The sequence below is a fragment of the Aristolochia californica genome, unplaced genomic scaffold (genome assembly GCF_029961685.1).
Source record: "Aristolochia californica isolate CCGP_79_NKW_82.1479 unplaced genomic scaffold, dmAriCali1.0.hap1 SCAF_16, whole genome shotgun sequence".
Classification (NCBI taxonomy): Eukaryota; Viridiplantae; Streptophyta; class Magnoliopsida; order Piperales; family Aristolochiaceae; genus Aristolochia; species Aristolochia californica.
In genome coordinates, this window is record NW_027181837.1 from 11604127 (window position 1) to 11630985 (window position 26859).

General features: G+C 38.1%; 1 pseudogene; it reads left to right on the forward strand.

The window, feature by feature from the left end:
- The first annotated feature begins 1436 nt into the window (after window positions 1-1436).
- LOC137953043 (V-type proton ATPase subunit B 2-like) lies at window positions 1437-25707 on the forward strand (annotated as a pseudogene).
- Window positions 25708-26859: the final 1152 nt, after the last annotated feature.

The window sequence follows — 26859 nt, forward strand, 5'->3', positions numbered from 1 at the left end:
CTAGAATGCACCCTATTGTTTGCACTAACCAGTTGGATCAACTAGAGAACAAGTAATACTTATTGAGTTGTGATTAGTTTTCATATCAAAAGCTTACTCTACCTAATAGATGAACTGGGTCTAATTTAAGCCAATTAAGCCAGTAAGTCTGCACAAAGATTTTAAAATTAGCAAATTTGTTTCTTTTACCTAATTTTTATTTTTATTTTGTTCTATATTATCTTCTTGTGGCGTGATATTAAGTATCTAATGTTATATTCCTTCAAGGGTCGTATAACAGAACAGACCACTTGCGTATCCTACTGTCACAATTTTTACCAAAACATCTTTTCACGGTAAAAAGCGGGTATTCAAACAATATTAAGCATAAAAGAAATTATACAGAATCTCACAGAGGCAATATATAAAAGCTTGTCCATAATTTTCCAATTTGATCCGATCTGTATACGTGTTAAGGGTCCGAGTCTTCTTCTTCATCACTCTTCATCTGAGATTCGGTAGGCAGGTATTCTCTTCTCAGATCTCTCCATTCGCTTTTTTCTTGCGTGGTTGGTGAATTATGAATTTTATTCATGGAATCTGAAAATTTGGTGTTATGAGTAGAACATCGACCTGATCAGTGCAAGATCTGACAAAATTGCTGAACTTGTTAATATCTCCGAGCAAGTGATATATTAGCAAGCTAATTCAACTACGCCTGTGTCTTTTTCTCCTGTAGGTTTGTCCAAATGTATTTTTAAGCTTGAATCGATCAGGCTGTGGGCATTTTATTGGATTTTAGGGTACCGGTGAAGTTTAAGTTAGCTTTCAAGGATTTCTTGTATGCCCTAATGCCGGAGGATTGTTCTGTCGTGTACATATTTTCTTTCTCTTGGTATGTTTCGGTTCTCTATTCTATTTGGTTTCCTATTTGGAACCTCTTGTAGTTGGTTATCATTATACTCTTATCCAATGAGTTCAACATTGGTGGAACTTGTAAGGTTTTCAGTTGTTGACTATTTTCCGTGATGACTCTTGAGTACCATGTCCGCCCGCAGTACTTTCACACGTTTAATTACTATTAAAAAAAATAAAATGTTGTATAATTGTTTTGCTTGTTACACATGACATGCATGCCAAGTTTCAGCTTTTGCTTTTCAGGTTGGTTGTGCATATGAAACTAGGTAGCTGTACATAAATCAAATTTGTGAAATTATCTTGGACATAATTTCATCTAAAGTTCATTTAATTGATGCAAGATTTCTAATTTGGTCTAGTTGTTACATAGGGTTCCTTGGTAGTTCTCAAGTACCTTGTCTATTTTCAGCTGTTGAATCTGGAAAAATATTCAAACTTAGAGGAATTTACTTTTAGATTTCAGTTTATTTAATTTATATTACATTTGTGCTTATACTAGCCATAATGTGATGGGATGTATGTAGCTTTGGAGTTTGATAATGGGTGTTGCACAAAAAGGTTCTGAGATGGAGGATGGAACATTAGAGATCAGGATGGGTATGTTTGGTGTGAATCTGTCTTGTTATGTAGTATAGGATCCCAACTCATATTCTCTTTACTTCATCTTGTTCTCTTTCATTTATATAGAAAAAATTTCTTAGCATTGTTAAGAGAGAAATTATTATTTATACATTAAATATTTTATGAATTAAATTATGTAATAAATTAGGAAATTAGTGACAAATCAATCAATTTCCTAAAATCAAGAAAAATTATTGATTAATTTTTTATTTCTTAAATTAAGGAAATTCGAATCCTTAATTAAGAATTCAAATTATCCTTTTTCAACCTATAAATAGGCTTGTATTGATGTAAAATTTCATCATGGTTTAATAAAAAATTCTCCCTCTATTTTTCTGTCCGTGGATTAGGCTCCTAGGGCTGAACCACATAAAATTTTTTTATGCATTTTTTTTCTTTCCATGTTCAATTTTATTTTTGCTCAAAAATCTTTCATGGTATCAGAGCCTATGGCCATGGCTATTATTTTGTTTTCGCTATTAATTTTCGCATAATTTCTATGCCATATCTTTTCCATGATTTCATTCAAATTGATTGATGCATTAGATAGGTCAATTTATTAAGAGCATTTTGCCTCTTGTTTTCATCAAAATCCATTGATAAATGGTTTATAATTTTGTATTTTTCACTAACGGGCACTGTGTTCTTGAATCACTTTTTCCATTGCAATATTGTGATTTTCTATTTAAATTAAAACATTAGTTTGAAAGAGGACTCAAATCAGAGTATTTCCTCTTTTGTCTAGTCAAAATCCATCAACAAATGATGCTGAAATTGAAAAATTTTCAATTCTGGGTCATTTTGCGTTGAGAGGAAGATGATGGGATAGCTTGGCTCACGTATCCGGTTTCAAAAACTGGCTCTGACTTTGGACAGTGCGCATACCCGATATGGTCAAACCAGGTCTACAACGCTTAACTGCGTGTCTATCCGGCGTGTAGGTTTGGTTTTGACTCAAGGATCTGCCGCATAATCTGATGCATAGTTCCGGATTGGATTTGGACAATCGATTGAAAATCTACCAAAATCGCATCTACTTCCATTCTCTGTAGCATGTTCTGCTTCTCAGATCGGGATCCGACACGCAATCCGAATAGCAGATCCAACCCGTTTCGCTATCTATTTATTGTTTTTGGTTTGGTTTTCTCAATTTTTTACCCGTAACCTGACCAATTTTTCGTTCAAACAAAAAATAGTCCTATTCCCCTCATTTTCATTCAATTTTTATGAAATTTTCATCATTTATTGTCTAAAAAATCCTTTATTTATTATTTTAAAAATGGGAAGGATTGAGAAAGGGTTTATTTATTGAATCAATGGGGCAATATTTTTTTCCTTTTTTGGTGTTAGGAATAGAGGTGTGAGGGACACAATCTCATATCCTAAACTATTTATAAATATAATATTAATATTGTTAAGTTGGCTCCAAGGCTCTATCCCAAAATGACTAGTCAACTTAGGAAACCTCTTTCCCAACTAATAAACTCAAGATCTTTGTACTGACTAATTAATGTGGGACTATTTCTTAACACTCCCCCTCACGTGTAGACCATCTTTTGTAGCTCTACAAGTGGATAATTTAGGAGTAGGCAGTTTAAGTGTAGGTCGCCCTCTTGTGTGGCTCAAGTGGATAGTGTTAAGTGTAGGCCCTCTTTTGTGGCTCTACAAGTAGATAGTTTTTAGGTGTAGGCCCACATATGAGTACCTACTCTGATACCATGTTAAGTTGGGTCCAAAACCCTATCCCAAAATGACTAGTCAACTTAAGAAACCTCTTTCCCAACTAATAAACTCATGATCTTTGTACTCACTAATTAATGTGGGACTATTCCTTAACAAATATATTTTTCATACACCAATTACCATTATTTCACCTCATATTTGCTGCGTTTTCAATCACATTACTTTCTTGTATAAAATTTTGTTTTTACAAGATTGTGATAGCATGTGCTAGTCGGATGGGCACCCACAACCATAACCACATTAATCCATATTCTATTTATCGCACCATCGATGACGTTAAGCAGAAAGAAAGCCCCCTTCACAAGATGGAGGCTCTATCTTGTAGCACAACAAGTTGTATTTCGTCTTACCCCTAATACAATTTGAGGGGGAATGTTAAGCAAAATTATTTTTTAAAATAAATATTTTGGAATTAAATTATGTAATAAATTAGGAAATATATGACAAATCAATCAAATGATTTTCTAAAATCAAGAAAAAATCTTGATTGATTTTTTATTTCTTAAATTAAGGAAATTTGAATCCTTAATTAAGGATTTAAGTTATCCTTCTTTAGCCTATAAATTGGCTTGTATTGGTGTACTATTTCATCCTGATTCAATAAAAAAATTCTCCCTCTCTCCTTCCTTCCGTGGATTAGGCTCTAGGGCTGAACCACATAAAATTTTCTTGTGCTTTAGTTCTTTACATGTTCATTTTTTATTTTTTTTGCTTAAAAATCATTGGAGAATGTCTAAGTACATGGAAAATTAGAGAGAGTTCTACTCCCTTGGAGCATTGGAGATTGGGTGTAAATCTATCTTGTTATGTAACACAGGATTCTAACTTATGTTCTTTTTACTTCATCTTGTCCTCTTTCATTTATAAGGAAAAAATGGTTAGAATGTCAAGTAGATGGAAAATTAGAGAGAGTCGTGCTCTCTTTTAATTTATGTCTTGCAAGTAAACTCAACTACATCTAACTGGTAATGTTTTCATCACTTCTCTTCCTCATGTTTTATTCTTAAAGGTTTATTTTGTTGGGGTGGGAGGTAAGCTCAGCGGCAGGGTTGTATAGTTCTGCATTTTAGTTTTTAAATATACTATAGATGCTATAGAACTTGTTTATTTGATTCAGTAGTTTTCTTAGTTGAGTTCTGTACAACAACAACCCCCCCTCTGTCTTGGCTCCTTTATACTGATTTAATGGTAATGAAAGTTAATAGCTCAAGTTCTATTATCAAATTGTGGAATATCCTGTAATTTATCTTTCGAACTGCCTGTCTGACAGGTCTCCCTAATCTTTCAGTTTCTTTTTTGTTAGCTTATAAACCTGCAAAATCATGGTCTTCATGAGGTTAATGGCATTTTATTGCACTTTCCCTATCTCCAAGAATGTTCATATGTATGATCTTCTCCTGTATAATACAGAGTATTGGACTGTTTCTGGAGTTGCGGGTCCCCTGGTTATTTTGGACAAAGTTAAGGAATGCATGTGGGTTCTCATCTGGCACATATTCATTACAATTTCTCATCTTGGAATTTCAATTTTCTTGCACCATTTTGGCATGCAATCTCTTTTTCTTATTCTTGTTCACTCGTTCAGGGTCCCAAATTCCAAGAGATTGTCAACATATGTTTGGGAGATGGCACAACTAGACGAGGTCATGTTCTGGAAGTTGATGGGGAGAAAGTTGTTGTACAGGTTATTCATCATTGCTGCATTCTTCTTTAGATGTTTATTCCCATGGAGTATATTTTTTGTGTTTTCAAGAAACTTCTTGTGATCTCCAATAACAAGTACATTGTTTTTAGGTTTTTTAAGGAACTTCTGGAATTGACAACAAGTACACCACTGTGCAATTCACTGGCGAGGTAAATCAATTTTATGTTTTGGGAGAGATACGTATTTTTTTAAAAATTTTATTTATTTTGCCTATTCAGTGTCAGTTGTGTACAGATATTTTTTTACATTTGGCCATATAATTCAGTTCAAATTCCTGATTTAATATATAAGACGTGGGAAATAGATAATCACATTTTTTTTTGAAATGATGTTGATATATAATCAAATTTTAATGTTCTATAACCTTGCAAGATAAAAGGAACATAGCATAACCAAAATTTTGGTCATTATAATTTTAAAGAGCAAATAATGACGGGCACGTGTTTGATGAACTTTCTACCCTATTGTCCAACTAAACCTATTGTTTAGATGCTTTGTTTCCATTAAGGATTTGTTTTGGCATGCAGTGCAATATCCTTTGTTGGCTAATCATTGAATGGCCTAGTGAAACAAATCTATGTTTTAAAGTCTTCATGTACTTTTCTTTCATTTTTTTTTTTTTTTTTTATGAAATGTGAATTTATTAAGAGAGAACAAAAGGAGCTAACTCCTGACAACAAGAGATTGCAAGGAGGCTCCTTGCTTGGCTAGAGCATCAACCACAGAATTTGCTGATCTCGAAATGAGACACCAGAAACAATCCAAGAGATTTACAATATCCAAAACTTCAAAAAAAGCATCCCAATGGCACCACGGAGGAGTAGAAGCATTCTGGTACCAACCGATCACCACTTTATAGTCTCCCTCGATCAGGATAGGTCCGGGGCAATGATCGCGAACAATACGAAGCCCATTGAGAAAGTTTTGAAGTTCAGCCATCGTGGTTTCTGCAATACCAAGCATCCCGAAAAAAGAGACGATATGGTTCCCAAAAGAATCACAGATCACGCCACCAAAACCAACTAAGCCAGGGTTACCAAGAGGAGCCGTCAAAATTGAGCTTAAGAACTCCAGCAGGAGGTGGGGTCTGTTAGAAGATAAGCTCAATCTCACACGACCAAGGAAGGCCCACATATCTAAGATTATTATAAGATGGGCCGCATGACCAAGGAAGGCCCACAAGATGGGCCCAAGCCCATAAGAAGTAGGACCCACAATGATTACCATGAACTGGCATCCTTATCACATAAGTTGGAAGATCAAGAAGGACTCACACAAGTATCTTATCTTATGGTCACGTCAAAGAAGGGTTTTACTTTGAGTTATGTTTGTTTTTTATCTATATTGAGTTAGTCAATTATGTTAGGACTTATCTTTAAGTGTTAGAGTTTGGGTGTAATTGGGACAAGGGTAGTTTTATTGTAATTGGACTCTACTACCTTCCTCTATTATAAATAGAGGTTCATGTACTCTGATTACAACAAGTTATTGAAGTCAATGAAGTATTTCACTTTTCCATAAATTCAACATGGTATCAGAGTAGGTTTTGTGAGTTGACTTGGTCAACTCACGGAGGTAATGTGATCCTTTTCTCTAAACCTTAAACCCTAAGTCTAGGTTCGTAGTTACTTTTTTCAGTCCCTACACCTATCGTTTTCTTTATATTTTTTACCTCTATACAGAGTTTTTAATATGGCAAACTATCTATTGACGGAAAGATATTTGAGTCTACTTTTCAAATAAAATAGATTTGTTCCCATCGGAGTTATCTATAGAGACATATCGATATTTTAATGAGAGAAGGTCAGATTGCTAAAGTGGTTCGAGCAGCAGCAGTAGAAAGCTTCAGCTTCCGCGGTATTTTTTGCTATCAAGAAATAGACTTTATATGGAGAAATATATAAAAAAAAATATATCTATAAGTCAATTATTTTACCTATTCAACCATTTTTTTATCTGAGTTGTCTACAAAGAGAAATTGATATTTGAAGCAGCAAAGATCAGATTGAAAAAGAGGTTCGAGCTGCAGCTGAAAGCCTCAACTTCCAAGGTATTTTATGCTATCAAGAAAGAGACTTTTTATGAAGAATTATATATCAAAAGAAATATATGTAAGTCTATTTTCTTACCTATTCAACCAATTCTCGGTATAATTTTTTTATAAGGAGATATTGATCTTAGAAGAGTCAATGGTCATTCTGGAAAAATAGGAGAAACAGTACTTAGTTCGGCCAGATGACAGAGACCGAAACCTATCAGATTATTTATCTTTTGATAATTATATTTTATTAAGAGATGTTATACTTGGATTAAATTTATTTAAGTCTAGTTTTAGATGAAGAAAATTTCATGTCAATCTGATCTATATTTAAAGATATATTCGCATTGGAAGAATCAAAGGGCATGTTGGTATACTGTTACATTGAAAATCTGAATTTAAGCCGATTGTTTTGTGTCACTTTTTCAATTGATATAACAGGAAAATATCTCACTTCTCCTTGGTTTGAGGGCTTATTTATAAATCTCTGTTATTTGGGCCTATTGCTACATCTATGATATTTGGTTCAAACTGGGATCACTGCCATTACCTCCTAGCTTGAGGGGGAGAACTTGAAGAAGTACAAGAAAGAGGTATTTTATTTCATATGTTGTGAATAAGTTTATGTAACCAAAATATTCAAGAAAGGGGGAGCACAAAAGATGAAGCTTGTGCATCTAAAAAAAAAATTTTATATCGGATTATTTCATGGGTTCTTTTACAAAGTTCATTATTTGGTTCGTGTTATATGTGTTGGAAGATGGTCGTGTTACATACAGTTGCTGCTATTATGTCTCTTTGGGGACATTATTTCTTGGGTTCTCTTTCGTGTTATATATCACATTGGGAAACCATGATGGAGGACTTATTATTACATCTATGTTATCTGCGCACCCCCCCCCCCCCTGTAATAGCTTTTATGTTTCCTACCACTTGAGAGTCGTTGTCCTATGGAGGAACACGGTGGTGGACACTTTAGAGCAATGCCGATAGAAGACGGAGTGTGCCCTACATCCAGTATTAGGACTGGAGTATGAAGCAATGGCTTACCGACTAGGAGTGATTTTTACTCTCACTTATATAATGTCGTAGGGCCTCAATGAAGGACACAACAACGTGAGGGGGAGTATTGGAAGATGAAGGCATATTGGAAGATGTGCCATTATATACAAAAATCTCCTATACATCATTTACAGCAAGTTGGGAGTTCATGTTGTTCTTTCACCCCCAGCTTGAAGGGGAGTGTTGGAAGATAAGCTCAAGCCCACACGACCAAGGAACACCCACAAGATGTGCCCAAACCCATAAGAAGTAGGATCCACAATGATTAACATGAGCTGACATCCTTATCACATAAGTTGAAAGATCAAGAAGGACTCACAAAAGTATCTTATCTTATGGTCACGTCAAATAAGAGTTTTAGTTTGAGTTATTTTTTTCTTTTATCTATATTGAGTTATTCAATTATGTTAGGACTTATCTTTAAGTGTTAGAGTTTGGGTGTAATTGGGACAATGGTAGTTTTATCGTAATTGGGCTCTACTACCTTCCTCTACTATGAATAGAGGGTCATGTACTTTGATTACAACAAGTTATTGAAGTTATTGAAGTCAATGAAGTATTTCACTTTTCCATATATTCAACAGGGTCCATTCGTAGATGACAGGAGGCTTCGAGGAGAGGTGGAGCTGGGCTACGCTTCTCCAATTATCCCTAATAGATGATCCAAAGAAAGGGGAGAAGGCCTTTCTAGAGTGAAGCCAAGTAGCAATATTGCCTGAGATGGTTTCAATGACTCTATCTTGAGTGTTGAGTTTGGCATTGAATCTTCGTTGGTTTCTCTCCAGCCAAAGACCCCAGGGGATGAATGCGGATATAGCAGAGATCATCAATTTCCCAAGACTGGGGATAGGAGTCCCAACAAGCATACGACAGGTGGCTGTTAAGTCCTTAGGGAAGTAGAGTTGGAGCCCAATTTTGCTAAGAATCGACTCCAAATATCCCAAGAAAAAGGGCACAAAAGAAGCAGGTGGCTAACAGTTTCTTCCTGGTCATGGCAGAAAGGGCAAATGTGGTCAACTCCGAGTTGGCCACAAATTATGAGGTTTTTAGCAGAGAGAATCTTACTACGGCTAGCACTCCACATGAAGATTGGGGAGGTGCACTGAGACGCCATGTGAGTTCTACTGCATGCTTGGGACCCCGAGTGATCTCTCGTCGAATAGCAAGATAGGTGGAGGCGAGAGAGAAGGAGCCACTTTTATCTGGCCACCAGATTAATTTGTCTGATTTGTTAGCTTGGATTCTGGTTGGCTGCAAAACTTCCAACAGTCGATTGGCTTCAAGACCTTCTGAATCAGATAAGCCATGGCGAGGCTGAATGTTCCATCTCCCATTATCAGCGACTTCATCAATGGTACTATTCCTCAATCTCGAAATTCTGAAGAGGCATATCCCCCAACCACCGGGGGGGTTGGTGATCTCTCCTAGAATAGCAAGATAGGCGGAGGCGAGAGAGAAGGAGCCACTTTTATCTGGCCACCAGATTAATTTGTCTGATTTGTTAGCTTGGATTCTGGTTGGCTGCAAAACCTCCAACAGTCGATTGGCTTCAAGACCTTCTGAATTAGATAAGCCATGGCGAGGCTGAATGTTCCATCCCCCATTATCAGTGTCATCAATGGTATTATTCCTCAATCTCAAAATTCTGAAGAGACTAGGAAAAGTGTTCTGAAGAGGCATATCCCCCAACCACCGGGGGGGGCTCTAAGACGCCATGTGAGTTCTACTGCATGCTTGGGACCTCGAGTGATCTCTCCTCGAATAGCAAGATAGGCGAAGGCGAGAGAGAAGGAGCCACTTTTATCTGGCCACTAGATTAATTTGTCTGATTTGTTAGCTTGGATTCTGGTTGGCAGCAAAACGTCCAACAGTCGATTGACTTCAAGACCTTCTGAATCAGATAAGCCATGGCGAGGCTGAATGTTCCATCCCCCGTTATCAGTGACTTCATTAATGGTACTATTCCTCAATCTCGAAATTCTGAAGAGGCTAGGAAAAGTGTTCTGAAGAGGCATATCCCCCAACCACCAATCTTCCCAGAATTTGATATGATGGCCATCTCCAACATAGAATCGGACTGTGCGGAGAAAGTAGGAGTTAAGAGATAGAGCAACCGTCGTATAGGAGATAAATTCCTTCTATTTCCCCCATCTATCCACCACTTTGAGGAAATGCAGAGCTTTGAAAACACCATATTTTTCCAGAGGTTTGGAGCAGATGAATTGAGTCTCCAAATCGATTTAAGGAGCAAAGCCTGATTCATGTCTTTGGAGAGCCGGATTCCGAGACCTCCAAAATTCTTCTGGAGGCAAACTTCCGCCCAGTTAACCAAATGGTACTTAAAAGTCAGGCCTGTTCCCTCTCCAAAGAAAGCGCTTCTTCATTTTATCAACCTGCTGACAAACAGGAGTTGGGCAAGGCATGAAGGATAGATAATGGTTTGGAATGCTAACGATACATAATTTCAAAAGAGTCAACCTTCCTGCCTTGCTAAGCAAACGACCCTTCCATGATGCAAGTCGTAATTCCATCTTCTCTATTACTGGAATCCAAAGATCTTTGCCAATACGACCAGTGAACAGAGGAAGACCAAGGTAAGTGCAAGGGGTGGATGAGATTATGCAACCAAGCACCTCCGCCATTTTTGAGAGAGAGTTTGGGTTGATATTGAATCCAATCAAAGAAGTTTTCCTCCAATTGACTTTCTGACTTGGGTAGATTCCAAAGATCCCCAAAACAACATTTACTTTTTTTATGTTGTCCAACGTTCCTGCTCCAAAAATTAAAGTGTCATCCGCATATTGAAGCACTGGAAGGGGGAAGAGGATCACCCTTTCTTAATCCTCTAGATCCCTTGAAGCAACCACAAACTGTTCCATTTAAGAGAAGAGAGTACGAGGTGGAGTACATGCAACTCCTATTCCAATATCTCCAACGATCTCCGAAGCCCATCCTACTTGTGATGTCATCCAAGGGACTCCAATTTACCCTATCAAAAGCCTTTTCTAAATCCAACTCAAGGATAAAAATTGGATCCTTCGAGCGAGAAAATTTATCAAACAGTTCGTGCGCCGCCATAGCTGAGTCCAAGATGTTTCTACCCTTCAAGAAAGCACTCTGGCCATGGCTGATCACAAGAGGGAGAACTGTTTTGAGTCTGTTTGCGAGGAGTCTAGCAATGCTCTTGTATGAACTTGAAATCAAGCAGGGCGAAAATCACTAGGGGTCTCAACGTTTCTCATCTTGGGGATTAGTGAGATAAAAGAAGCTCCCATGCTGAGGAAGGAGATGCTAGTTGTTGGAAGATGGACTCAAGCCCACAAGCTCAAGACAAGAAGCCCACACGTCAAAGGAGTGGCATATGTGTAAAATATGGTATTTTCCATAAAGATGGCATAAAAGTGTAAATATGTGTTCCTTTTATGTCTTTTGTTTTATAAAGGCATTGGCTAAGAGGTAGGGCATTGAAGCACTCTCCTCTCTTTCCACAAATTCGTCCAGCCCTCATTTTTCTTTTTGACGTAACCGTCTTCTCCCTTAATCCAAACTCTCTTCTTCCACGTTCTTCTTCTTCTCTTCTCCTTCTCTCTTCTTCTTCTTCTTCTTTCTTGTTGATCTAAAGTTTCTTCCATGAGATCCTAAATTCTACATGGTATCAGAGCAAGAAGTTTAGGATCTCTTCATGGAGTTATTATGAAATCTGTTCAAGAAGTTGTAAAAGGAGTTCAGTCATAAAGAGATAAGTTCATCATCTTCTTATTTACGTTTTTTTTTGTTTTCTTTTCTTATTTACATACTCCTTTTTACTGTTTTTCTTTACTTCTTGAATTTTGAGTCACATCAAGTCAAGATAAATCTTTATATGTTGTAAAGATTTATTTCTGTGACTAAATTGATGTTATAATCTTGACTCCTTGTAAATCAATTACAAGAGTGATCAAGATCATTTGTTGTTTGCATCTTATTAAGATTGATGGGTGAAATTCAATTACCTTTATGTAATTTGGATCCATCTCATTTGAGGTAGAATTCTAGCACATGTTGCTGTATCTTCTCCTACTTAAGGTTGCTCATGGATTTGTGTTATGTTGTTGGATGCCCATTATATGTTTAATGAAATGCCAACAGCCATTTACCCTTTGTAGTTCCGTTTTTTTTAACTTCAACAATTGAATTTTTTCTTACGTTGAAGTCTCTCATGAGCTGAAGATAAATCTCTTCCAAGTGTCTTGGTTTGTCGTTAAATCTTCTCTAAATTTTTGTCTATTGCTCGTTTGTGTTGGAGTTTGGATTAAGGCCGAATCGGTTGCATCTACTTTCTTCTCTTTGTTCTTATGAATACAAGAGAAGTTGAGTGATGGTTGGATGTTATTATCAATTTCTAAGGGCACAAATTTGTTGATAATTTGGTACTTGCCCGTGTGAATGAAATTGGTTCTTGTTCTCTTTTGTTGGTGATTGATTTGGTCTACGGGTTCTTCAAATTACATAGAGTAATTGTTCTTTGAAGAAGGTCTTTTCCCTTGACCTCCATATTTTACTTGCCTCATTATGGAGATTGGATACAATAGTAATAAGAGTGATATACTCCGTATTAATACAATCCCACTTAGAGGTCTCTCCAATTACATGAGCTGGTCACAATCGGTTCGGAGGGCTCTTATTACTCGTGACTTCTTGAGCCACATTGTTAACTTTCCTCCTCCGATTGATGAAGAAGATGTGTCCTACCACAAGTGGGTTAAGGATGATAACATGGCGATAAGTTGGCTCATTAATAGCATGGAAGAGCAGGTGGCCAACAATGTGGTCCACTTGGAAACCGCCAAGAACATATGGGACACTTGTGCCAAGCTTTACTCAAGCACTGCTTCATTACAAAAAATATATGATGTCTTACAAAACATGCTGCATATGAAACATGGAGATAATATTCACGAATTTTTGGCACGATTTCGTGGTCTTCTTCAAGAATGGAAACTAGCTCAGCCATATTCCACTGATATTGCCGTTCAAGAACGACAAAGAGAAGCTTTGGCAGTAGCCATTTGCTTATCGAATATTAAACCATACCTTGAGGTGGCCAAAACTCAACTTTTAAGTTCTTCTGCTCTTCCATCCTTCGATGATATTAGTGCTACATTACTTAGGATACCGGATCCATCCCCTCCTTCTCCTATTGATGCTCCATCGGCGATGTTCTCTGGCAATCGGGGAACATCTTCTTCATCCCGAGGATGGGGCAGAAATATGAGAGGGGGTCAAACTATGAGAGGGGCTGAAAATAGAGGTGGTAGAACGGGTCAAAAAATTTTCCGTACTGAGCCTCAACTTTGCACTTATTGTGGTCGTCAGAACCACCTTGTGGCATCATGTTGGAAACTTCATGGCAAGCCTGATTGGGCCACAGCTAACCCAGTCTCAGTTAACGTTGAGAAAAATGAAGATAAGGTTGAATCATCATCCGAAAATGTGACTCTTACGACTGAGGACTATGCTGCATTTCAGAGAATGAAGTCCTTCATGGAATCATCTATTCCCTCATCATCTATTGCTGCCACTACTATTGCCTCAGGTATGTTTTCTTCCTCGTCTTCCTCTTCCTCTTGGATCATCAACTCCGGGGCCTCCGAACATCTATCAGGTAACAAACACTTGTTGCAGTCCTTATCTCCTTGTTATCCTCATAAATTCATTACTATTGCTGATGGTACCCAAACCGAGGTCCTTGGCAAAGGTTCCTCCTCTCTTACTTCATCTATTCGCCTTCAAGATGTTTTGTTTGTTCCTCAATTTCCTTTAAATTTGCTCTCGGTTAGCCAATTGACCAAACAATTAAATTGCTCTATCACCTTCTCACCATCTTCTTGTGTCTTTCAGGATCTCACTATGAAGCGGGTGATTAGTGGCGGCCATGAAAAGGGGGGTTTGTACTACTTCACTCTTCCACCATTAGTTGCATTATCTTCCACTACATCTGAGGCCCAACTTTGGCACAACCTACTTGGTCATCCGTCTACCCCTTCACTTCGTTCTTTGGTTCCATCTTTAAAAAGACTTTCTAATATCAGTTGTGAGGTTTGTAAATTAAGTAAACAATTCAGGAGTACATATTCTCCTCGTCTTACAACTACAAGTACTGCTCCGTTTGAGATAATATATTCTGATGTATGGGGCCCTTTATGTGTCTCAAATATTTCCCAAGTTAAATATTTTGTCATTTTTGTTGATGATTTTACTCGAGTGACTTGGTTATATCTATTTAAAGAGCGTTCCGAAATTCTTCCTTTGTTTAAAAATTTTCATGCTATGGTCTTGACACAATTTGGGAAGAAAATTTGAACCCTTAGATCTGATAATGCTAAGGAATACATGTCTCATGACTTCAAATCATTTTGTGAGAGTAATGGGCTTATTCATCAAACATCATGTGCCTATTCCTCAACAAAATGGTGTTGCTGAAAGGAAGAATCATCATCTTCTTGAAGTTGCTCAGGGGCTCCTCTACTCCATGAAGGTACCCTATTTCTATTGGCCTCATGCTATACTCACAACATGTTTTCTCATTAATAGGTTGCCTTCATCAGTCCTTCATCATAAAACTCCTTACTCTGTGTTATTTAATGGTGAAGATTTTTTTTCTCTTCCTTTGAAAGTGTTTGGATGTGCATGTTTTGTTCATGTTACATCTCCACATAAAAATAAACTTGATCCTCAGTCTATGAAGTGCATTTTTTGGGATACTCTCGCACCCAGAAAGGTTATGTCTGTTACAATCCTACCCTTCGGAGGATGTTTATCTCTAGGGATGTGACTTTCTTTGAGGACACTCCTTTCTACTCCTCCCATGATGCTCCTCCAGGATGGACTTGTCCTTCTACTACTCCTTGTCCGCTTGTGTCGTTCAATCTTGAAGTGGATCCATCCCCTGATGCACCGACCGTACCTTCACCTATGGAGTTGTCGGATCCACCCGAGGTAAGTCCTTCTCCTCCTATGTATGGGCCTGAATTTGACACTTGGCCTATTGCATTAAGAAAAGAACGTCGCTCTTGTACTACTTCGCATCCTATCTCAAATTTTATGTCTCACCATCGCTTGTCTTCCAAGTGTTTTCAGTTTCTTGCGTCCCTTTCTTCTACTTCCGTTCCACAGTCGTATCAGAAGGCCTTGAGACATCCAGGAAGGAAGGCGGCTATGGATGAAGAAATGCACGCCTTATACAAAAACCAAACCTGGTACTTAACATCACTCCCGAAAGGTAAAAGACCTGTTGGTTGTCGATGGGTTTTTTCGGTGAAACATAATCCAGATAGATCGGTTGCTCGTCTTAAAGCTCGACTGGTTGCTAAGGGCTATACACAGTGCTATGGGATAGATTATGAGGAGACCTTCTCTCCTGTTGCAAAATTGAATTCGGTACACATCATCTATCTATTGCTGCTAACTCCTCATGGCCTGTCTATCAGTTGGATGTTAAAAATGTTTTTTTAAATGGTGATATCAGTGAGGAAATTTATATGGTTCAACCACCTGGTTATGTGGTTGAGGGGGAGTCAGTATGCCGGTTAAAAAAGTCTTTATATGGGCTTAAGCAGTCCCCTCGGGCTTGGTTTGATAAATTTAGTCAAACACTCCTACGGTTTGGTTTTCATCGGTGCTTAGTTGATCATTCCGTATATTATAAAGATACGGTCAAAGGGAAAATATTATTGGCCGTATATGTGGATGATATTATCTTAACCGGTGATGATGCTTTGAGCATACAAGAGGTGAAACAGATGATATGACAGGAATTCAAGACTAAAGACCTTGGTAGGCTTAAATATTTTTTGGGTATAGAAGTTCTTCAATCCAAACATGGGATAATATTGTCTCAAAGGAAATATGTCTTGGATCTCCTTGAAGAAACAGGAATGAAGGGTTGTAGACCAGTTGACACACCTATGGATACAAATGTAAAACTATGTGCCACAAATGAAGAAGATATTGATATTGGCAAATATCAAAGACTCGTGGGAAAACTGATTTATCTCACGGTAACTAGGCCAGACATATCATATGTTGTAAGTGTGGTGAGTCAATTCATGCACAAACCACAAATTACCCACTGGCAAGCTTTAGAGAGAATATTACGTTATCTAAAAGGAGCTCCAGGAAGAGGATTGTTGTATAAAAAACATGGACACTTCAACATAGAAGGCTTCTCAGATGCAGATTGGGCTGGATCTCTTGATGATAGAAAAGCTACATCAGGATATTGTATTTTGGTTGGGGAAAACTTGGTTACATGGAAAAGTAAGAAGCAAAATGTGGTTGCAAGATCTAGGGCCGAAGCAGAATACAGAGTTATGGCCCATACCATTAGTGAACTTTTATGGATTAGGACCCTTCTTACCGAACTAGGTTTTTATAAAAAGGGGTCCATGAATCTGCATTGTGATAATCAAGCAGCCATTCATATCACTTCAAATCCAGTTTTTCATGAAAGAACTAAACACATTGAGGTGGATTGTCATTTTATATGGGAGAAGTTTCAAGCAGGAATAATCTCTCTCAAACATGTGTCATCTCAAGAGCAAGTAGCTGATATTCTCACTAAACCCGTTACATCTAAAATCCTATCGTTTATATGTGGCAAGCTGGGTATTTATGATGTCTTTTCTCCTCTAGCTTGAGGGGGAGTGTTGGAAGATGGGCTCAAGCCCACAAGCTCAAGACAAGAAGCCCACACGTCAAAGGAGTGGCATATGTGTAAAATATGGTACTTTCCATAAAGATGACATAGAAGTGTAAATATGTGTTCCTTTATGTCTTTTGTTTTATCAAGTTGTAGCCCTAAGGGTATTGTAAAACTATAAATAAAGGCATTGGCTAAGAGGTAGGGCATTGAAGCACTCTCCTCTCTTTCCACAAATTCGTCTAGCCCTCATTTTTCTTTTTGACGCAACCCTCTTCTCCCTTAATCCAAACTCTCTTCTACCGCGTTCTTCTTCTTCTCTTCTCCTTCTCTCTTCTTCTTCTTCTTCTTTCTTGTTGATCTAAAGTTCCTTTCATGAGATCCTAAATTCTACACTAGTCATGAAAAAACCTTCAACTATCTTATAAATATCTCCCATGATAATCGGCCAAGCACGATGGTAGAATTCACCATTAAATCCATCAGGTCCCGGGGCCCGATCACAAGCCATGCCCAAGACTGCCTTCTCAATTTCCTTTTGAGAGTAAGGGGCTTCGAGGATAGATGAGACAGAGATGGGAAGCTGCCCGAAATGAAGCTGCTAGACTTTGGGCCGGTTAATAACATCATCAGTGTATAGATCTGTGAAAAAACTGAGCAGCTCATTAGTAATTTGGATCCTATCCGACGTTACCTCATTATTGACACATAAGGAGGCAATTCGGTTGGATCTCTTCCTCGTCGATGCGAGGGAGTGGGAAAACTTTGTATTGGCATCTCCTTTAGTTAGCCATTTAAAACGGGCTCTTTGCTTCCAACTGATTCTTTCCTGAACTAAGAGAGCTTGCAACTCCCTTTGAAGAGAAAGGCAAGAGGAAATTTAGATGGAGATAGGTACCTTTGTTCTTCCGAAGAATCCAGCTCAACGATGTTGGAGAGAAGAGAGGATTTCTTTTCTTTGGCAGATTTGCGACGCTGGAAGGACCAATCCTTAAGATTCTTTTTAAGGAATTTGAGCTTTATCGGAAGAGACCACTCTGGTCGACCCCAAGCTAGAAATTGGACCACTAGTTTTTCAAGAGCACTTCAAAATCAGGATTCGAGAGCTAGGTGTTTTCAAATCTGAATGGGGAAGGACCCCATCGTCCACAAGAGGTGGATAAGAGGATGGGCCAGTGGTCGGATCCTACCCGATTGTGAACTTTTCTAGAAATATTTTCATAAAGATGGAGCCAATTTGAGTCTGCAAGGAAACGGTCTAATTTTGAGAGGATAGGATGTTGTTGCCAATGAAATCAGCAAAGCCCCTCATAGAAGATGAGATGTGTGTAGCTGGAGGTTGCTTCTTGTCGCAGAAATGAATTGCATTGAAATCTCCTGCGAAACACCACGGGAGAGACCACTAAAGATGAAGGTTTGAAAGCTCCTCCCAGAAGTTCCTCCTTTCACGATATCGATTGGGGCCGTAAACTCCAGCGAGACACCACTGAGAATCAGAACATCGATCTCGAAAATGAATCCCCACCGAGTAAGTTCCGTGCCTGATGTTGACTACATCGAAGAGAGAACTATCCCAAAGATCCATGATTCCACCAGAGAGGCCGATGGAATTTACAGCCGACCATTGCAGCGAGGGGCAGTTCTAAAGGTCTCGAGCGAGGCTGTCGCTTGGATTTTGACATTTAGTTTCTTGGAGCACCACAATGGAGGGGTTGTATTGCGATAGGAGGCGACAGATTAATGCTCACTTCCGTGCAGATCCTACTCCCAGGACATTCCAAGAGATCAAGATCATTTAGAACTGACTTGATGAACTCCCAAATCTGGTCCATCCTCGTTTCCGTCCTGGAGTCTGACCATGGAAAACCACGCCCAAGAGGCGAGCCAGATTCATCATGTTTTGCCAAGTTTCCTCATCATACCGACTTCGTTCGGCTTGAAGCTCTGCCGCCATCTTTTCTTGGAAAAATATTTACTTCTGCATTTTTCATGCTTTATAAGTTAAGTTGCCCTTGATTTCCTGTGGGTGTTTTCTGTTGATATGTTTTTTTTTTTCATTTAATGTACATGTAGCTAAGATCAGCATGTTTAACCATTGCCAATAAGATTGTTTTTGTTTTGTTATCTGTTAAGCCAGCTATTTAGCAGTATGTCAGCTTGCATTTATTTCATCATTGATCTGCCTCTTCGCCATCCAAATAAACCCCTCTTTTTTCCTTCATATATCATTAAGTACGGTGTACAAAGTTATCGAAATTTTTAGAGGCCTTTTTATGATGGCTTTCTCTTTCATTGTTTAATCTCTGTAAACTTGAGATTAAACAACTTCCTGTTTATGTGCTGATGAGTTAATTGAATTAGTATTGATTTGTATTTTCTCGTTTTCTGTTGTCACTCTCTGCTTTGCTTTGGTTATATTAATTCATCACTTTTATATTGTTTTCATCTTGCACTGACAGGTTCTGAAAACACCAGTTTCATTAGACATGCTTGGACGAATTTTTAATGGTTCTGGTAAACCTATAGATAATGGCCCTCCTATATTACCTGAGGCTTATTTGGATATTTCTGGTAAGTAATTTCAAGAAGTTCAGAGGGCGTTTTCTAACTGGAGAATATATTTAGATTGCATTTGAGCATTTTCTGGGTGTATTCTGATTATTGGTGATGTTCGTGCAGGAAGTTCTATCAGTGAGAGGACCTATCCTGAAGAGATGATTCAGACTGGAATATCCACCATTGATGTCATGAACTCCATTGCCCGAGGGCAGAAGATACCTCTCTTCTCTGCTGCTGGGCTTCCTCATAATGAGATTGCAGCTCAAATATGTCGTCAAGCTGGCCTAGTTAAGCGCCTAGAAAAATCTGATAATCTTTTGGAGGTATTCTTCTATATAATTGTGGTGGACTATTGACGCTAGAATCTTATGCATTTGAAAACTAGACAACTGGTTGTGGAAGAATCAGTTGGTGATGTTGTATCCTTTTAAACAAGAGTGATGATAATTAAGAGATACATGGGGAGATCAACATCTAGGAAACCGCACTCCATGCTGAACATATTAGTTGTGCTACAAGATAAGTTTATGATTATTGCTTCCAGCTTGTGGCATGGGGGCTGGCATCTAAAACTAAAAGGAGCAATTGCTGAAATTGCCTACATACCTCTGGGTTTTAAAATTATGCCTACATGCCCTTACTGTTTAAATGTCGCTAGATTTAAAATTCTCTTATAAAGTTGACATTATATCTCTTGTTTCTTGTGTGGTTATGAATTGTACAATGTGGACTCCACAATTGGAACCAACTTAATATGAGATTATTTGAGACTCATGGACTGATTCATTTGAGCTACTTGCATCAGTCTTATGCACTTATGTAATAGAAAATTTTATTTTATGAGGGTGTTTTTGTCTTTTAACATACTAATTTTAAAGTTAATTTTATTTATTGGTGGGGATGTGTGGGCAATTTTGGTGATATTACAGGGGTCTGTCTGCATTGGTTCTGTCGGTGGATAAAAAAGTCTACTAGTATATAGTTGCACGTCTCCAAATCTCAGGCTAGTTGTCTGAGAGTGAAAGTGATTGTTTATATGAGAGTAATCCCACATTGGTTTGGGCTTGAATGATCTTATGCTTATTAGTTAGAAAGAGGCTTCTTAACTACTGCAAGTCATTTTGGGAGGAAGTAGTCCGATTTTAAAATGTTTAAAACCCAGGGGTATGAAGGCAATATCAGTATTCAGGAGTATATATGTGATTAAACCAAATTAAATTTGTTGTTTGATAGTCTGGTTACTAGTAAAATCAGCTGTCTATTGTACTTAGGAATTGCTAAAAATAGTTTAAGCTCCTAGGTGAATGGCTTAGACAGCCTGAGCTGTTGTGTGGAAACAAAAGTGATGAAGGATTAGAAAAATAAGATGGAAATTGAGTTTGGGCTTTGTGTGATGTCACTAGTGAGTAGACTATTTCTTGATCCCCGTAGCTATTATCTGATAATTATCTAATCTCTACTGCATTAGTTTTCTCATTTGAAGTTTCTGCTGATGCTATCTAAGTAATTGAGCGAATGCCTATGCAATCTTCTTTAATGACAGTGTTTCTGCTTATAACTAGTATGATCCTCTTCAAAGAAAAAAAGAAAAAACAACTAGTTGTATGATTCTGTTTTACCCATGAAGCAACAGGATGGAGAAGAGGACAATTTTGCAATTGTGTTTACAGCTATGGGAGTAAACATGGAGACTGCACAGTTTTTCAAAAGAGATTTTGAAGAAAATGGGTCTATGGAGAGGGTTACTCTTTTTCTAAATTTGGTATGTCTGTGTTCTGTTGATGTTTATTCAGCATCATTGCGGAATTGCTTTCAGCTCATGTATATGTGCAATAATGAATTCGAACAGCTGGTACTTGATTTCCATGTGTTTTTCATACAAGGCCAATGACCCCACAATTGAACGTATTATTACTCCTCGAATTGCATTGACTACTGCAGAATATTTAGCATATGAATGTGGGAAGCATGTATTGGTCATTCTAACAGATATGAGTTCATATGCAGATGCTCTTCGTGAGGTAATAAATCCATTTTGCTAGTAAACATCTATAGATCAATTCCATTGATTTTAATCATTCAAACATTGCCTTTTTTTCAGTAGGAGCACTCCTTGGTAACATGATTATTAGGTTAACAGAAGAAGACAAGCTGCTACACTTACCTGCTTCTATTATTGAGCTCTTTAATGTTATTTATATCTACTTCTTATTATGGTATTGTTCTTGGAAACAGGCTTTAACAGCTTAAGTCCACATCTCCAGTTTGATAAGATTTTTCTGTATTTCTATCCACATGAATGTTATTATAACTACAGGTCACCTTTTCTGGTGTTCAAATTTTGGTCAGGCTCACTATTTAGAGCCTGTGATTCCAGTCACAAGATGGCCAAAGTAGGAAAGAGTACAAACCCTGATAATTGTTCACTAGTATGGTGAAATTCCCTTCAGAGTATGAAAATCTTCATCATGAGAATAGAGAAATGAAGTTAAAATTGAGGAGCTTTGAAGTTAAAAAATGCCCAATGTTTTGACAGAAGGTTCATTGAACCTATTGCAAAACTTGAGGCTGTAAAAAAGTGAAGGATCTAAGACAAAGTCTATCTGCATTTCTTTTGATTGGCCTGACATAGATTATCATCTTCTGTTTGCTTTGCGCATATTTTCTGTGTATTAGAACTTTACAGGGATCCTTATCTGGGTGTATGTTCTTAATCATTTTTAATTTGGATCTATGACTTATTTGCAATGGTGACTCAGGTCGGTTTGCTTTATGCTCCTCTTATGGGCATACTGCCTGAACTGCATGCTAGGATGTGTTATTTCTGACATGTTCAAGTGGATAATTCTGTGCATGTGGACATTATATGTTAGATGTATTTGCTCTTGGATGTGCTACTTTAGCTCATCTGCAGGAAAGTGCTAATTTTTTGTTTCTTAGTTGTGATTCTCTGCTTGTACACTGCCAGGTGCTCATATTAGCATCTTCTGAATTTGTCAAGAATTATCCCTTAACATAATACAATTGGTTTTTATAGAATTTATGGAAAAATGTAAGTGGGAGTATGTTCACACCAGACTAAGCCATCTTTGGTTATAGGTCTCTGCTGCTCGAGAAGAAGTGCCTGGTAGACGTGGTTACCCTGGTTACATGTATACTGATCTGGCTACAATTTATGAACGTGCTGGGCGTATTGAAGGACGAAAAGGATCCATTACACAAATTCAAATTCTAACCATGCCAAATGATGGTAGTGAACATTAGAGTTTCAGCTTCTTATTTTTGGTCATCTTTCGTGCTTTATATTCTGGTAATGGAAAATCTGTAATTTATTTATTTGTATGGATCAGATATTACACATCCAACACCAGATCTTACAGGTTACATTACAGAGGGACAAATATATATTGATAGACAGCTTCACAATCGACAGGTAGGGTTCCAAAATTGAAAAATCTGTATTCAGTTGAAAACTTCTTTTATTTTTAACTATTGTTTAAAGATTTTTATATAATATAATATATATATATTCTATAGGGCTGATCCAATACGAAAAGCCATTTGGTGTGAAACATGCAAAATGCTATCTCTGCCACTGAGATAGCCATTTTGTATGTTTCGCACCAAATGGTTTTTCGTATTGGATCAGCCTTATATATATAATGTTATTTTAACTGATTCAAAGGTAGGTCTTGGATCAATATGCCATGCTTGGAATGTCAGATTGCCGCATCATGGGATGCTGGCAATATGGTGATTTTCTTCATTTTTTTTCTTCTAAAAATTTGTATCTATATGGAGGCAGTAAAAATTTACTGCTTCCTCTATGTCTTGCCTCCATATGTTGAAATAAGAGGGAGGCTGGTAGTGGTTTTCCAAGTACCTTCCTTGAAGAAGACGGGAGTTGGAAAGGGGAGGAACTCTACCCACACTACATTTGGCAGCAGAAGGAATGAGATGGGAAGGTTGAACCCTCCCTTGGCATTTGTCTTATTACTCCTCAGGGCAGAAGAGGGATGAAAATGGAGGGCTTACATCTTCCATTGCCTTCCTCCTTCTCCTACCCTCTCTATCTGCCACCAGCAGACACAGAGAGGCCACCTTCCCCTCATTTTCTCTTTCTGAGTGGAAAAAGAAACAGGAGGGGGCTGACAGGCAGATGGGCAGGGGTAACGTTCCTCATCCCTGTCACTCTTAGGGTTGGGTATCAGGTCGGGTTTCACGGGGAACCCGACTCGAAAACCCCAGGTTCGGGTTTCATCCTGTGGGTTGGTGATGGGGCAGAAAAAAAACCCCTCAGGTTTTAGGTTGGGGACGGGTTTTCCCAAACTCGACCCGTAGGGACGAGATGAGGATATAAAATGAGGTTAGGACAGGTCAGGGATGGGTTGAGTTTATGGGGATTGGACGGGGATGGGTCTGGTTTATAGGGACTTGACAGAGGTGGGTTGGGTTTAAATCGAGTTTATGGGGATGGGGTTGCAGGGACGGTGATGGGGTTGGGGTTGGGTTTGATATTTTGGTTTTCTTTCGTGTTTTTTTTGGGTTCGGGATTTTGTGGTTTGGGTTTCCAAAATCCTACCCGACCTGACCCGTCCCCTCTGGAATTCTACCCCAACCCGACCTGTGCCCACCCCTAGTTGCACTACCTTTCCAAGTGGAAAGAGAGATATCGGGGACGAACCTCCCCTCCCCTTATGTCTGTTGGTGACTGAGGGGGTGAGGACCTCCAGGGAGGAACCTTCCCCTACCCTTCTGTTTGTCAGTGACAGAGGGGGTGGGGACCCTGAGCTGGTGGGGAGCATAACAGGGAGGCATCCACCCCCCCCCCCCCCCCCCCTCAAACAGGGTGGGGGGGAAAATCATGTATGGCCGGGAGTGGGGATCCCAGCCTGTGGGGGAGCATGACAGGAAGGCTCGTGTCTTCTCTCCTCCTCTCTCTCATGAGCATGCGGGGAAATTTTGTGTGGGGCCCATTGTCCCCACAATTATAGATTATTAAAACAATTAAGCTTGTAAGGGCTTTCTTGTTCTTTTTCGCTTATAAATGTGAGAAAGGGGTGATAGAAAAACAAAGAGGTGCAAGTGATTGGCATTTCTCAGGGGGTGAGAATAATTTAGGCAATTTTTCTTGGGGTGGAGAGTAATCTACCTGTTTTTTAATTATTGAGGCTTGGGTTAACATAATTTAGGCTTGTTTGATTTCATTCATGGCATCATCCAGTTTTATTTTCAACAATTGCAATGCATTTTTTGGCCACATCAATACTGCTGTGGCTCTACACAAAATTTATTGCCCCAGTAAACATACTTTGGTGTTTTGTTTTGCTATTCACTATGGCATGCGTTTACATTCGCATATGAACCTGAAGGCTGGAGGTTGGAGAAGCTATTGATCCACTCTTTGTCATACTTATTTCTGTAACAATTTTTTAGGAAAATGTTCATGATTGGTGATTCCTAATTTGAGTTTCTCAAATGGTCAAAATTCTAATCGTTTTAAATACCTGAATGTTCATCTAACCTGAATGTTCCCCCCTTTATAGTTCATTTCAGTTGTTGACTGAGAAAGTTTTGTGGTTTTGGCTTGACAGATTTACCCTCCAATCAATGTTCTTCCATCTCTGTCTCGATTGATGAAGGTAACCAGCTAACAGTTGAGCTCAGTGTTTGGTTTTGATTTTTGTATTTATTTTGATGAGAAATTGATGTTTAAGGATTTGCTGTTGTGTTTCTTTCGGGCAGAGTGCTATTGGTGAGGGGATGACTCGTCATGATCATGCGGATGTTTCAAACCAGGTGATATTGATTAACATCATAATTTAATTTTTGTTTTTTTTGTCAAGAATTTTCATTGACATCAATTCTAATCACATAAAACTTGTTTTATGAGCTTACTGTACCATTTTTGTGGCAATTACTTATCAGCTATATGCAAATTATGCAATTGGAAAAGATGTTCAGGCCATGAAAGCTGTGGTGGGAGAAGAAGTCCTCTCTTCAGAGGACTTGGTTTTTTTTTTTTTCTCTCTCTCTCACACACACACACACATACACACACAAGTGCTCACAGGCACATAAACAAAAGTGGAACTAATATTGTTTTTTACCCTGAAATTGCAGTTATATCTTGAATTCTTGGACAAGTTTGAGCGAAAGTTTGTGGCACAAGGAGCATATGACACCTGCAACATTTTCCAGTCACTTGATCTTGCCTGGACACTTCTGCATATCTTTCCATGGGAGCTCCTGCATCGTATTCCAGCCAAGACTATAAACCAGTATTACAGCCGAGAGACAGCTGCACATTGAAGACAATTGCCTCAATAGCCTTGCTAGTTGGAGCTACCCAACATCAATAAGTGGGTGGGTGTATCATGCCCTCATCTGGCTGTTTTCCTGTTTCTAGCCATTATTCTTTTGCGTTTTTTTTAAATCGAGTTATTGATAGCACCCTTCACCTTTGCATTATCACCTCTTCTGTTTTGCATTACACCCCTTTAGAGTATGCTTATATAATTTTCAACGGGTAAAAGTTTGGAAACTCAGATAAGGTTTTTAGAAAAAATTTGGAACATAAAATGTCCTTTCAAGGTATAAGACAAAGCTAGTATTTCGGACAAGTTTGAAAGTTTCAACTTCCTCATCTTGTTTCCTGAATAGATAGAGCATTCACTTGGCGTCGGTTTTCGTTGGTTCAAGAAACCTTGTATGTGTTGACAACATGGATTGTAGTACCAGAATCAATTTACCAAGTGTTATAAGAAACATGAGTCATATTAAATTCAAAACACATTGAGGAACACATTTGGGTTATTTGGGTGCTTGCTAATGCCTTATTGGAATTCTCAAACTGTTCCTGAATAGCTTGAAGATATTCCTTGGCTTTGACACATTTAGGAATAAATACACTAATAGTCTTCCCAATATGAGACTTATTAAACATCAAACTTAATCAATTAGATCTCTTCCAAAGTTCAAATAATGTTTTCTCAATTTGGGTATTGGATTCCGTGGGTTTCGGAGGTTCATCCACTTTAAGTGCCAAGTCAAGATCCATGCACCCTAATAACAGGAGAAGTTTTTCTTTCTACTCACTATAATTTTTTCCATTTAGGGGAACAATAAAGGAATCAAAGGTTGGGACAAATAAAGTTTTAAGAGTTGCAAAAAATAGATAACAAGTTTACTTAACATGTAATAAAGCCAAAATTTGAATATTTACCTATGTAAATAATCTAAACAAATAAATCAGCGTGTCATTATAATCTTTCCTGTGGGTTTAGATTATAACACAAATACGATTATGTCTTTTTATGATGGGACCCAAAAATTTGTTTGTAAAGAAATATTCTAGACCTGTAGGCAATATTGATTTTTTTTAAATATTTCTTTCCCATAGTGATGAATCATGTAAATATAACATTTACTATCTAGTGTTGAATTATTATATCTCCATGATTAATCACAATTTTTTTATGTTATTGACTTTATGTGACTAAACTTAATGTCACTAGACATTTGCATAATTAAGAATGTTATGCCAATTACTCA